We start from the raw sequence: 13,899 nt of genomic DNA, 5'->3' as shown, positions 1-13,899 counted from the left end.
TAGCTTTATTTCATAACCTTGTTTCAATAACAAAGTTATAGAAATAATATTTCTAATGATATTTGGCATGAATAACAGTCTTTTAATTCTAAAATTTTGCCTAAAGGTAAATTAAGCATACAGGTTCCCACAGCCTCTGCGCTAATGGACTCTCCATTTGTGCCATAAAGCTCGAGGTTACCTCTTTTCAGATCTTTGATATTCTGTAGTTACAGTAACGAACTACAAAAGTATGATCTACAGGTGGTATCCAATACCCAAATATCAGAGTCTGAATCACTTAATTGAAAAATAGGTCTGTATCATATACACACCTTTTGGTGTTACACTTGCACCCTACTTCAATCTTACAAGATTATTCTTGTAATTATACTTTCAATTTTTAAATTTGTCACAAATAATATCCATACGGATATCATTACCTTCTCATTATTACTGACCAATCTAGGGTCAGAAATATCCAGAATATCGAAGTTTTTTTCTGATATAAACCTAATTTGTAAGTTCCTCAACCAATCCACATAGTTATATCGATCAACATAGTTTTATTTATTATATCATGGGGTGAAACTAAAGAAGCCATAATGTAGACTTAAATCTATATAAAATAATTGTATAAGCAGACCACTCATGTTTGACATGCATAACTAGATGAGGACTTTTAAAACTAGTTATGTCTCCCACTATTTTATCAGATATCATAGCCCTCTCCTATGGTAAACGAGATATATTTTATATTTATCTTGATGGAATTGAAACCCTAATTCCTCATAACAATCTTGTGTTAACACAACAAACCCTTATGAGTTTATAGGTAGTGTTGGTGCAGAATTTCACCGATACCGGAGAAGCTGGAGTCGAGGGGATCACGGCCGCCATCAGGACCTGCAAGAAAAGTCTAAATCAGAGTTGGAGGTGCTCCAGCAAGACCCTCCGACGCTCAAGTCAGTACTCTGCTTCAATAGAAATGGAGCACTCGAATGAAATTTTAGCAGAGATTAGAGATAGTGCTTAGAGCTTAGAGGAGAATGTATCTGGGGGGTCTCTTTTATAGATGGGAGAGCGTAATCGATTGACAGTGACATTCGTAATTGCCTGGTAGTGGGTCATTCGGGGCCACGTGGAGTTTGTTACGGAGAGTAGTGGTGTCCGTTGTCATGACTTACCGGAGAGTGGTGGGGCCACGTGGAGTTTGTTACAGAGAGTGGAGTGGTGTTCGTTGTCACGACTTGCTGGAGAGTTCGGACCGGACGGCTGAAGCTCGGTTGGGACGTCTGGTGGAGCGAAATAGCTCTCTGTCTCAGTAATCTAAGAGAAACTCGGATATTTTCGAGGTTGCTGATGGATTAAGTATTGTTGGGTGCCTTAGGCGTTGATGCTGCAGACGGAAGTCATCTGCTATAGAAGTTCGGATGAAAACTTTCTGTTGGAGAAATCTGATTGGAGTCTGATTGCTAGAGAAGTCCGTCTGAAATTTGTCTGATGTAGAAGCTTGTCTGAAGACTGTCCGCTAGAGAGGTCCGATTGCATGAGAAATCCGATAGAAGGTCGATCGATAGCGAAATTCGAAAGGTGTTGTGGAAGTTCATCTGCTGGAGGAGTCTGGAGGACACTGTGGAAGGTCGACCGCTGGAGGGGTCCAGAAGGAATTTGTCCGTTGGAGGGATCCGATTGGCACTATTGAAGTTCGGTTGGTGCTGTTGAAGGTTGATGGCTGGAGAGGTACAGAAGACACAGGAGACAGTCGGCCACTATAGAAATTCGGCTGCTGGAGCTCGTCCGTTGTAGAAGTTCATCTGAAATCCATCCGCTATAGAAGTTTGGATGGAGTCCGATTCTTGCAGAAGTCCGAAAGGAGGCCGTTTACTGTAGAAGCTCGGATGGAGGCCGATTGCTGTGGAAGTCCGGATGGAGACCGCTTATTGCAGAAGCTCGGATGGAGGCCGGTTGCCGTGGAAGTCCGGATGGAGACCACTTATTATAGAAGCTCGGATGGAGGTCGGTTGTCGTGGAAGTTCGGATGGAGACCGCTTATTGTAGAAGCTCGGATGGAGGTTGGTTGCTGTGGAAGCCCGGATGGAGATCGCTTATTGTAGAAGCTCAGATGGAGGCCAGTTAACGTGGAAGCCCGAATGGAGACCGCTTATTGTAGAAGCTCGGATGAAGGCTGGTTGTTGTGGAAGTCCGGATGGAGATCGCTTATTATAGAAGCTCGGTTGAAGTCCACTTGTAATAGAAGTTCGGACGAAATTCGCTTACTGTAGAAGCTCGGATGAAATTCGAAAGGCCATCGACCACTGTAGAAATTTGGATGGAGTCTGGTTACTATAAAAGTCCTGCTGCTGGAGAAGTCCGGACATTGACGAAGTCTGAAAGAAGCTCGGAGTAAAGTCGATCGTGATAGGAGGAAGACTGGAAGAGATTTGGAGAGTAGTCAATCATTGTAGAAAATCCACTGATAGTGAAGCCCAGAGAGTATTTGGAGCAGTCCGATAGACGATTGAAGGAGCTCATTATTGGAGAAGTTTGGAGGGTACGATAGGAGTTCATCCGTTGGAGAAATCTGGAGGACACTGTGGAAGGTCGACTGCTGGAGGAGTCCGGATGGTATTGTGGAAGCTCGGATGGTCGGAGGAGTTCAGAAAGATGCCGCATAAGGTCGGAAGCCGGAAGAGTCCTGGGAGGGTTGGCCTCTTACGAACTTTGGCTAAGGTTATTTTATACCCAACACCAATCTTCCTACTTTCGAGTTTGGATTTCGAATGAAGGAAGTACAGAGAAATTTTCACAGCCAAAGTTGCCCCCCCTTGATTTTCGTGCTCGATTGTTTTCAGATATTTTGATGTTTGGCGCGTCGGTGCTAGAGTCTTTTCAAATCGAGGTGACCCAAAATTTTTTTTTCAAAATTCTCTTTGGAGCGTTGCCCCAGGTACGACGTAATAATGATTCTGTCAGTCGTCAGCTATCTGCCACGATGAGTGGGACATGCGGTGGTTGTAGATCGTCCAAAGGAGATCTGCAATCATTATTGCGCCAGACCCTGAGGTCTATTTAAACCCATCCTCCTCCTTCAGGGATTTCACCTTGCTTGAGATTTTTCTTCGGTCCCCTCTTCTTCCCTGAGAGCTTCATCCTCCTCCAGCGTCCCTTTCAATCTTAGGCATCCTTCAGGTCGACCTCCATCACCTTCACTGCCCTCCTGCACCTCTCAGACCAGCCTAGGTTAGTTCCGAAACCCTTCTTTTTCTTGCTATTCTTCCATTTTTTCTCCTCTGCATTCTGTCCATTCGGTTTCTCCACGAGCGCCTTGTTTTCTATTTTTCTCAATTTTTTTGAGATTTTTTTGGGGCAAAATATCCTCCAACACTTCCTCCTCTAGCAGTTCTAGAAGTTCGTCAGCTCCAGCCCCCCAAAATCCTAGTACTGTAGATGAATCCGTACTTAGGATTGGACCTTATTCAGTCTTTGTACCAGACACCATTCCCAGCTCTTTAACCTCGGACGAACTCTCGCTGATTAGGATTCAGTACGGGATTCCTCCAGAGTATGAGTTTGAGCTTTTCGGGCCAACTGACCGGGCTAGCACCCCTCCCCCTGGCCGCTTTTGTTTATACCAGGAAGCCTTCCGCATCGGGCTTCGACTTCCACTCCCACCATTTGTTGTTGCTCTTTTTTGCTTTTTAAATATTTCTCTAGCTTCTGTAGTGCCGAACTCCTTTAGATTTCTAATAAAATTTTTTTTCCTCTGTCATTTAGCTGAAGTCCGACCAACTCTTCTCTTGTTTAGAAACTTTTATACCTTTAAGCATCACCCTTCGGCAAAGGACTGGTGGTACTTCTCTCCCTAGTTTGGTAGAAAGGGGTTACTGAAAGGTGCCCCCTCTTCTATCCACAACTGGAAGGAGAGGTACTTCTACATCCAATGCCCGACCCTGATGCTGGGGTTGCCCCTTTGGGGCTCCCTGAGGGAATCCATCCATCGGGCTTCTAGTCTGGGAAAGGATGACCTTAAAGCCTCCAATAAACTTAAGACTTATCTAGCTCCTCTCCTCCCCGACCTTCTGAAGGAGTCACTTTTATTCAACGTTGGCCTGAGCCCTCTCAACCTTGTCGGTATTTTTCTTTCTCAAGTAATTCACTGCTTCCTCTTTCTCTTATTCTATTTCTAAGCTGTGCCGATCTTTTTTCATTGCAGACATGGATGCAGACACAGCTTAGATACTAGCCAAGGGTCTTAAGGCCCACAAGAGGAAAGGCACCGCAACTTCTGGGTCAGCGAAGAAAGCAAGGGTAGAGGAGACAAGCTTGGCCGTGCTTGCCCAAGCGGCCATTATCGTTGACGCCCCCTCCGACATTGAGCCCGCAGTCCCCTGAGCTTCTTCAAGAAGCCCTCCGGTCGAGGTTCCCGCTCTAGAGTCTCGTCTCGAGGAGGTGCTGCGGGCCGAAAGGAAGAGAAGGAAGAAGACGGTGGCCCACAAGATCAGCAGTAGTAGGGTTGCTATCGAAGGGTCCAACGGCTCTGAAGAGGATCCGGGGGAGAATCCCTTCAACAACAGAGATTTAATAAAAAGGTTGGTCGATGGGTGTGTTTTGCCCGAGATCGTCCACAGGATCGTCCATGTCGATCCTGAACAGTGGGTTTGGGACTCCCTTGAGTCCTTTCTTGAGGTAGGCCGATTTACTTTTTTCTTTCTTTCGCTTCTTCACTTAGTTCATTCCTTAGCTTTCATATTGACTTCCTGGCCGCTCTTGCAGATTGGATACCAACTCATCGCCAACATCGAGGTGATGGAAAATGCAAAGAAGGAAGCAGCCCAGGTGGAGGAAGGTCACCAGGCTGAGGCTACCCATCTTAAGGAGAAGGTCGTCGAAGTCACGAGTCTCCAAGAGGCACTCCAGAAGGAGGAACAAACTTTGACGGATCTGAATGCTACTTTGGAGGAAGAAAGAAGGAAGGCAGAGGCCGAGTTCTCCAAGCTGAAGGAGCAGATCCCGATCCTAATCTCGGAGGCAAGGGCCCAAGCAGTGGAGGAGTTTAAGACCTCCTCCGAGATGAGAGATCTGAATATCAAGTTCGGCCAGGCCACCTTTATCAAAGGCTTCGAGCTTTATCAAGAGAAGGTGGTCGAAAAGTTTTTCGAACTCGACCTCAGCTTCCTGGATGAAGCATCCGACGATGAAGCCAGACCTTTCGAAGCTGCTGTCGGTCTCCCTCCAGCCGGGACCTCTTCAACTGCCGCAACTGCCATGACCGACCTTTCGGGGGCATCGAGCTCCTCCACTTCTGCTCCAGAGATCCGAAACCTCTAATTTTATACTTTTTTTTTGTTATAATTTTTTTTTCTCTTTCTCTTGTACTTAAGAATTATTCAATCAATGAAATCGAATTCCTCTTTACAGAGAGCTCCTTTTTCTTCTTCTATTTTTTTTTTCTTTTCTTGCAATGATTTGCATTATGATGCTCTTGTTTCCCGACAATAGTATCCTGCCGAAGCTCTTTCCCTACCGTAAGGGATTCCTTTGAAGTCTATGATCCGGGATCTGAGAAGAAAAGTTTGTCACCTAACGAAAAAATCAAAGAAGATGGACGACGAACTTCACAGGCTGAGAAAGAGCCATTTGGAAGCCACCGTGGAGGTTACTCACCTTCGGAACCTCCACAAAAAGGACTTCATGGACTGCAGCCGGAAGAAGGCCAACTTCGAGAAGGAGCTTGAAGAACTCCAGAAATGTACCAGTGATCGATCTTGGACTCAGGCCTCCAAGATCAGCTCCCTCAAGGTCGAGTTGGCGGCCGCATGGGAGAAGATCGGCCAATTGGAAGGAAGCTCATCCTAGCTTCCAACTCAGGCTGACTATGGTTGGGACTGGTCGAAGAAATTCTCTGACCTTCAGAAGCAGCTACAGGACGTCGAGATGAATTGCAACACTCACCGAGTTGGTTGGTGCGGGCAAATAGATAACTACAGAAGGAGGCTCAAGACGGCGACCGATGAGGTTGCTTGCCTTCAGAAGCAGTTGTCCGAAAGAGCCCAGGCCATTTCGATTCAAGGCTCCAACGAGCTTCGATCCTTGAGGGAGACCATGGAAGAACTGTCCGCAGCCCTTGGGAAGGAGAAGGACGAATTGCAGTGGCTAAAAATTTAGCTGGCCTATGAGCAGCAGGCGGTCAAGGATGCAGAAGCGGAGTTTGAAGTTCTGAGGAAGAGGCTTCGGGAATCGAAGGGCGAAAGCCAGCGGTTTCACCAAATGTATCGGGAGATGCTGTTAAGAAAGAAGAAACTGGAAGAAAAAGTTGAGAACTTAAAGCAATCCCTGATAATGGCTGGAACCGAGAGTTCGAAGTCAGAAGAAGCCGAGCTTCCTTAGAGCTTCTTTTACCTTTTGTTCCATGTATTCTTTTCTTTTCTTATTGTTTTTTTTTGGCCTTCAAAGGCTTTTGTAATGCTCTCTTTACTAATGAAATGAAAAAGAAATTTCTCATTATCTTGTCTATTCTTGCTCTGAGTTGTCGTTTATCGAGCATCTCTTATCTTTTGTCTTATTCGATGTCGACATTGTTTGAAGGTTTTTGGTCATCGCTGTGTTGATTCATCCTTTTTGTTCATGATCGAAGGTCTTTTCGAGGCCATTCGAATTTGACACTTTCTCCTGGTGTTTGAGCTTGGGGTCCGAACTTCTCGTTACTTTGAGAAAGTCTATGTTCTCTTGCTAGTGTTGGGTTCCCCCTTAGAGACTGAGAATTTTTGACAAGAGTTTTTTTCCTCGTTGAGACGAGGTCCCTTGTGTCTTAGATGTAGGTCATTTTTTTCTTATCTCTGGCGTAGCTCGTCGCTTTTCTTTTTTCTCTTCCTCCTTTTTTTTTATGTTTGGGCGAGGGTTTTTCCTCTGCTCCTATCAGGGTTGTAGGGGTGTAGAGGAGCCGTTGAGGAGGCTTTTCTCCTCATCTGGTCTTAAACGATCAGGTCTTCATTTGTGTCAGGATGAGGTTCTCCTCCTGTTTCCGACACAGTCAATTTCAGCTCATGTTAGGATGAGATTTTCCTTCTATTCCTAACAGGGCTGTAGGGGCACATAAAGGCCGTTGCGAGGGCCTCTCCCCCCATCCGGTATCTTAATAATCGGATCTTCGACTTTGCTTATGTTAGGATGAGGTTCTCCTCTTATTCCTAACATGGCTATGGGGGCGCATAAGAGCCATTGCGAGGGCCTCTCCCCCCATCCGATCTCTTAATAATCGGATCTTCGACTTTGCTCATGTTAGGACAAGGTTCTCCTCCTGTTCCTTATTGGGAAATGTGTCCCAAAAAGCCAATCGTCAAGCTGTTGACGGTTGAGCAACCAAGTATTGTAATTGATTTGTTAATAAATAAAATATATTTGGCATCTTCATCATAAGCTTTCATCTTCTAATGAACTCCGTTGTTATGATGAAGTCCTTAGGACTATTTAAGTTCGATAAAGAGAGGATTTATCGATTAGTCCTTAAAATTGTTCACGATCAAATGATAAGCTGTTAATAAGGACGACAGCTTCTATCGAGCATAGGTCGCTGTAGGCCATATGGGTTGGTTGTTCTCTTAACCAAGGAGTGTGGAGACACTGGTATGGCATACAGGTGAGATGTAAGGGTACATCATCATTGAACGTGACCAACTCCAGAGCATTCTGCTGTCGAGAATGTCTCTGATGGGATATAGGTATAAGTGTCCCTTAGACTTGAGATCGCCTCAGTGACTTACAAGCAACTCACTGTGCTTTGGTACTGGACTAACTGAATTTCTAATTCAGGGACGGAAGGCTTCTGGGCACAGTCAAGTACTTACGAAGTCAGAGTGTGATCGAGATGGGATTGACCACTCCAAGAGTTGGAGAAGAATGAGTCGCTGTATTTCAATTTAGCAAAACCTTGGCCAGGGTAATCCATCAAATGGATTTGATATTTTGAAATACAATGTGGACAACCTGATCAGAGTTGACAGTTGAACTCTGGGGTGTCCTATGATCATTTTGGTCAAGGGAATGAATTATATGAAAACTATATCCGTATGGGTTCTAAGGATGTTGTTCTACACATTCGACCTATCCGATCGTCGGGTACCATTGCTAGATGATCACTTTGATTGGTACAGGAATTTATTTCTATGCTATCGGCTTAGGTTCGGACCTATGAGGTCACACACATTAGAGTTCATGATCCGATCGGATGGTTGATCAACGATTAAGAATCGTTCTAGGGTTAAATGATCAATACGATTGACATTTAATCCAGTGCAAGTATTGCAGGAGGATCGATTAGCAATTCGATTGCTAATTGGCTTAATTTGATTAAGCCAATGGGCTGAGATTAAGTTTAATTAAATATGATTTAATTAGATTTATTTTGGGCTTGATTGGATCAAGTTCAATTGGTTTATTGGATAAGCCAAGTGCAAGAAAAAACTAGTCCTAGTTCAACTAGGACTTGGGTCAATCTAATTTCTAATTTGATTAGAAAATTAAATCATATTTAAATCTAATTTAATCTAATTAAATTAGGTTCTTAATTGGGTTAAGATCTATTTTAATTAGGTTGATCTAATTTTGATTTGATTTGGTTTGGGAAACCAAATTAAAACAAGTCATGAGATAGAATCCTAGTAAGACTAGGATTCCACCTTGCGCCACATAAGTCTTCCCCACGCCCTCTCTTTTATTCAACGCCAATCTCCACTTATTTTGTGTGACAAAAGCCCTCTCTCATGTCTCTCCCACGTTCACAAAAGGTTTCCTCTCTTCTTTCTTACATGGAAGGTAGTTTGGATCAAATCAAAAAGGAATAAGTTTTTATTTCGAATTCTATGAGATGGAGTTTTAGAAATCCAAAACTCTTTCAATTTTGCACCGAATTTATCCAAATTTTTTTTAGAATTTTTATAGCTTTTAGGGTACATATTGTGCACTCTTTGCTGATGATCCATACATGAAAATAAGGAGGAGGTGCTCAAGAGTTGGGCGCCCCTTATCTTGCCATGTTTGGATAAGCCTTGACTAGGTATTTGACCTAGACAAGGACTCTATCATATCTCTCTGTATAAAATAAATTTCTTCATGAAATTTTAGAAGAAGATGAAGATTTGAGATACCTTTAAGCCATCCAAAAATCAAAGAGAAAAACCTTTGGATCATTGAGATATAAAAGATGCAAGTTAGGGTATCTAGAGAGAAAAACGTGAAGAAGAAGAAGGTCTTCTTCTAGGGTTTTTTGTTTTCATATCTTTCCTCCCTCCATCTTGAGTTTTCTGAGAGTGTCTCAGATTTAAAACTCCTCCTTTTACTTTCCATCTTTGGAAGAGTCCAAATCAAGAAGGAGGCACCTGATCAACCATCAAAGAAGGATCAGCGCAGTACTAGCATACTGTGCTGATTTCCTGAAGCAGGACTTCTGATCGAGATTCGTGGGCTCGTATGGATGACTCCTAGAGGTCAGACATGTGTGCGGCTTACAACATCATCCTTAAGCCCGGATCAGTGAGGTTAGAGCGTCTAACTTGCAAGGTAATAGATCTGATCTATTGTTTAATACATACATTAGATGTGGTATAGAAACATGTTGATATGATCAACATGTAGTTCATGCTATATTTATATATTTTAATTTTTGATTTAATACTATGTTATAATCATGTAATAGGATCTTAGATCTAGGGATTCTATAATTTTAGAAAATAAATTTTGATTTATTTTAGTCTTCCACTGTATGATCTTGAAAAAGTTTCAAGATCTAACCCTGAAACCCTAGATCTGGTTCCTACAATTGGTATCAGAGCCTAGGTTCTTTATTACATGATTATTTATACATACTTAGATTATTTCTTAAATTAGATCAAATTTATAATCTAATTATTAAATCTGAAATTAAAATTTTAGATCAATCATAAACTGCAAGGTTGTCCTGCTGTAAGGTTTACCCCTTACAATGCAAAGGTTGTCCTAGTTTGTGTAGATCTATCTTTAATCATAAATTTGTTAGATATGATCTAGATTAAATTTATGATTTGTTAGATTTAAAAGATATTTAAATCTAAAATAAAATCTCTTTGTTAATAATTTTTGTGCAAAGAAATTATTTAAAGTTGAAACTGTTTCAATTACATGAACCTGTTTAGATTAGATCTAAAGTAGTTTCATGTTTATTTCAGTTGTATCTTGATTATGAATCAAACATGCAATATGGTTGGTAGAATCATATTGTAAAATTATTTTACAGATATGAAAATTATTTTTTGAAAAGCCAAATCCAACCCTCAGCCCAAAACTTAATTAAGAATTAAGAAGTTGTTTGATTAGGTTCTAGGATTGTGAATTGAAGAACCTAAGACACAAATCATAACACATTGGGTTAATGGGTTAGTGGGAATTAGGTCCATTAATTGGGTAAGACCTATGGTTAGATTAAAGATGGACTTAATTAGAGAATTGACTAAATCTAATCAATTGTTGTCTTAGATTAGGTCAAGGATTCTCTAGATCAATTACAATAATTGTAGTTGGTCAAGTCCATATCTTTAACGAGAACCAAATGGACTTGATTCTTGGCTAAGCGGTCTAGCACGAACTGTTAGGTTGATCTAATCGAAACTAATTAAATCAGTTGGTGTCTAAGATAAACCAGACCGATGGTTTTTAATTGGGAGCCTGCTTACCTGACCATTTCTGATGGTGTCTAAGGCAAGCTTTGGCAGACCCTCCCACTGATCAAACTTACCTGGCCTCTTGGTGAAATTATGTTTTGATCGGATCACTTGACTATTCGAGCTGACCCATGTCAGCTAGGTAAATCAGTGTGACTGATTTAGGTGCTCCTAGACTAGCCCTTTTAATGGTCTCCTTTAAGCTGACTTGGTGAAGCCAGTGGGAGGATCATGATAAGCTGGTTCATCTGACCTCATCCTCTATATTATTTAAATCTTCTAAAATTATTAGGTTCTTAAAATGACAAAGTTATGGAGATAATTGAGTCATTGCCTCCCATTAAGGTGTTTGATAATGAGTCCATTAACTCAATAATCATTGCAGACCCAAAGGCCTGGTGCTTGTTGACTAATGGAATTATCACTCATCATATGAGACTTGGAAGTGTCTCTCTAATGGTGGTTAGGTGAGCCAACCAAAGTTGGGCTTAATCATTCATTGGTTAGATACACCAAGTATGATCATGTTAATGGTTGGACCTAACCGGATCCTTACAGTGGAGGCCAAAGCCTACTGATTAGGTTTCTGGGGCAAAATTAAAATTACTAGAAATTATTTAGAGAAACAATTGGTTATGAACCTACCCTTAGATGTACATGGGTTGACCAACCAAAGTTGGGCTTGTGTGCAGTCTAAGTGGATTCTAGTACCCGCTAAGAATTAGGTAATTCCTCGAGTTGGAGGTAGAGGCTACAATTCGAATAAAATAGTGGGAGAAACCTTTTGATTAAAGTCCAAATCTTTAGGTTTAATGAATCAATTACTAATTAGGTTATGGTTCTCCTTTGTGCAAATATGGCCACTTCCCTATCGCTCCGATCATTGTTGGACAATGATAAGTTGGTGGGATCCAACTTCGATAGCTGGTATAAAAGTTGAAGATAGTCCTGGAGCATGAACGGATCCTATATGTGATAATGGATCCTGCACCTGAGGAGCCAGCTATCAATGCACGTGGAACAGTCAGAGACACTTACCAGAAGTGGCTCAATGACCGGACCATGGTGCGCTATATCATGCTGGCTGCTATGAGCGATGAGTTCAGTCGCAGATTCGAGACGGCTCAGCCAAAGGACATGCTTCAAGTGTTGGAGGATGTCTTTGGCACACCCGATGACGTAGAGAGGCACAAGACTAGTTGTGCCATCTTCAACGCCAAAATACGGGATGGTGCCTCTGTCACTGATCATGTATTATACATGATCGAGCTGATAGAATGATTGAGCAAGCTCGGCTTTCCCTTGCATGAGCAGCTTGGGAAAGATGCAATACTGAACTCGCTGCCCAAGTCTTATCTCCCATTCCTCACTCATTATAGAATGACAAAGCCTGAAGTAAACTACCATGGGTTACTGGGGTTGCTTCAGAACTTTGAGAAGGATCACAACTTCATAAGGAGTCGGTGAACTTAGTGGGAGGTTCGTCTTCTGGTTCTCGACCTTTTGAGAAAGGGAAGAAGAACAAGAAGAAGAAAGTGAAGAAGGTGCAAGTTCAGGCTGGGACATCAGTGCAGAGCCAGACCAAAAAGATCAAGCCTGATAAGAGTCTATTCTACTGGCAAGCACCCTAGATTAGATAGTGTGTCAGATATCTACTTATGGACTGTAGGCTAGGTCATATAAACAAGAACAGAATAAAAGGTTGACTCAAGAGGGAATCCTCGAAGTCAGTGATTGTGAATCACTTCCAACCTGTGAGTCCTGTCTTCTTGGTAAAATGACCAAGTCACCTTTTACTGAAAAAGGTGAGAGAGCTACTGAGCTCTTGGGCCTAGTACATACTGATGTTGCGGCCCATGAGCACCAGTGCTAGAGGTGGATATTTCTACTTCATAACTTTCACGGATGACCTATCCCGATATGGATATGTCTATCTGATGAAACATAAGTCAATTCATTTGAAATGTTCAAACGATTCGAAGTGAAGTAGAAAAATAAACTGAAAAGAGTATTAAAACTCTTCGATCTGATCGAGGAGGAGAATACCTTTCTAGTGAATTTCTCACATATCTAGGAGAGAATGGGATTCTCTCCCAATGGACTCCTCCAGGAACACCACAGCATAATGGTGTGTCTGAAAGGAGGAATCGGACTCTGTTAGATATGGTCCGATCCATGATGGGTTTTGCTAGCTTGCCGATATCCTTCTGGGATATGCACTCGAATCGGCCTGTTATCTGTTAAATAGGGTTCCAAGTAAGTCTATAATTAAGACTCCATATGAGATATGGATGGGACGTAAGCCAGCACTTCACACCTTAGGGTCTGGGGGTGCCCGACTATGTCAAACGATTAGTCACAGACAAACTTGGACCTAGGTCTGACAAATGCTCATTCATAGGGTACCCCAAAGAGACAAAAGATATTTTTTCTACCATGTTGATGAACAAAAGGTGTTCGTCAGCCTTAAGGCAATCTTTTTAGAAAAGGAGTTTCTTGGTGAAGGAACCGTTGCCTCTAAGGTTGAACTTGATGAAGTTCAACAGGTAGAAGGACCGACACCAATAGCTAAACCTGAGTCGGATATGATTAGATCAGATCCGGAGCCCAATGTACCTGCACCATTAAGGCGATCCGGTAGAGTACCACGTCAGCGGACAGATACTATGATTTCTTGGTCCGGACGGTGATCCCATCGAACTTGATGAGAATAATGAGGATCCGATCACCTATATGGATGCATGCAGAGACTTGATTCGAGAAATGGCTTGAAGCCATGAAATCCGAAATGGAGTCCATGAAGGTCAACGATGTATGGACATTGGTTGATCCACCTAAAGGGGTTAAACCCATTGGGTATAAATGGTCTTCAAAAGGAAGAGGGGCGCAGACGGAAAGGTGGAGACCTATAAAGCCCGTCTGGTCGCCAAGGGGTATCGTCAACGTTATGGTATTGACTATGACGAGACATTTTTCCCTGTGGCAATGCTCAAATCCATTCGGATAATGCTTGCAATAGCTATCCATCTGGATTATGGAGATCTGGCAGATGGATTAAAGACAGCTTTCCTAAATGGAGAGGCTGACCGAAGAGGTGTATATGATATAATCTGAGGGGTTTACATCCACAGATGAGTCCAAGTGTGCAAGCTTCAGAGATCCATTTATGGATTGAAGCAAGCTTTCTCGGAGTTGGAACATGCATTTTGATAAGGTGATCAAAACG

This window comes from Elaeis guineensis, chromosome 1, assembly GCF_000442705.2.
Source record: "Elaeis guineensis isolate ETL-2024a chromosome 1, EG11, whole genome shotgun sequence".
In the NCBI taxonomy this organism is placed as follows: Eukaryota; Viridiplantae; Streptophyta; class Magnoliopsida; order Arecales; family Arecaceae; genus Elaeis; species Elaeis guineensis.
The sequence above is the reverse complement of the archived record's forward strand: the minus strand, read 5'-3'. Positions refer to the sequence as shown.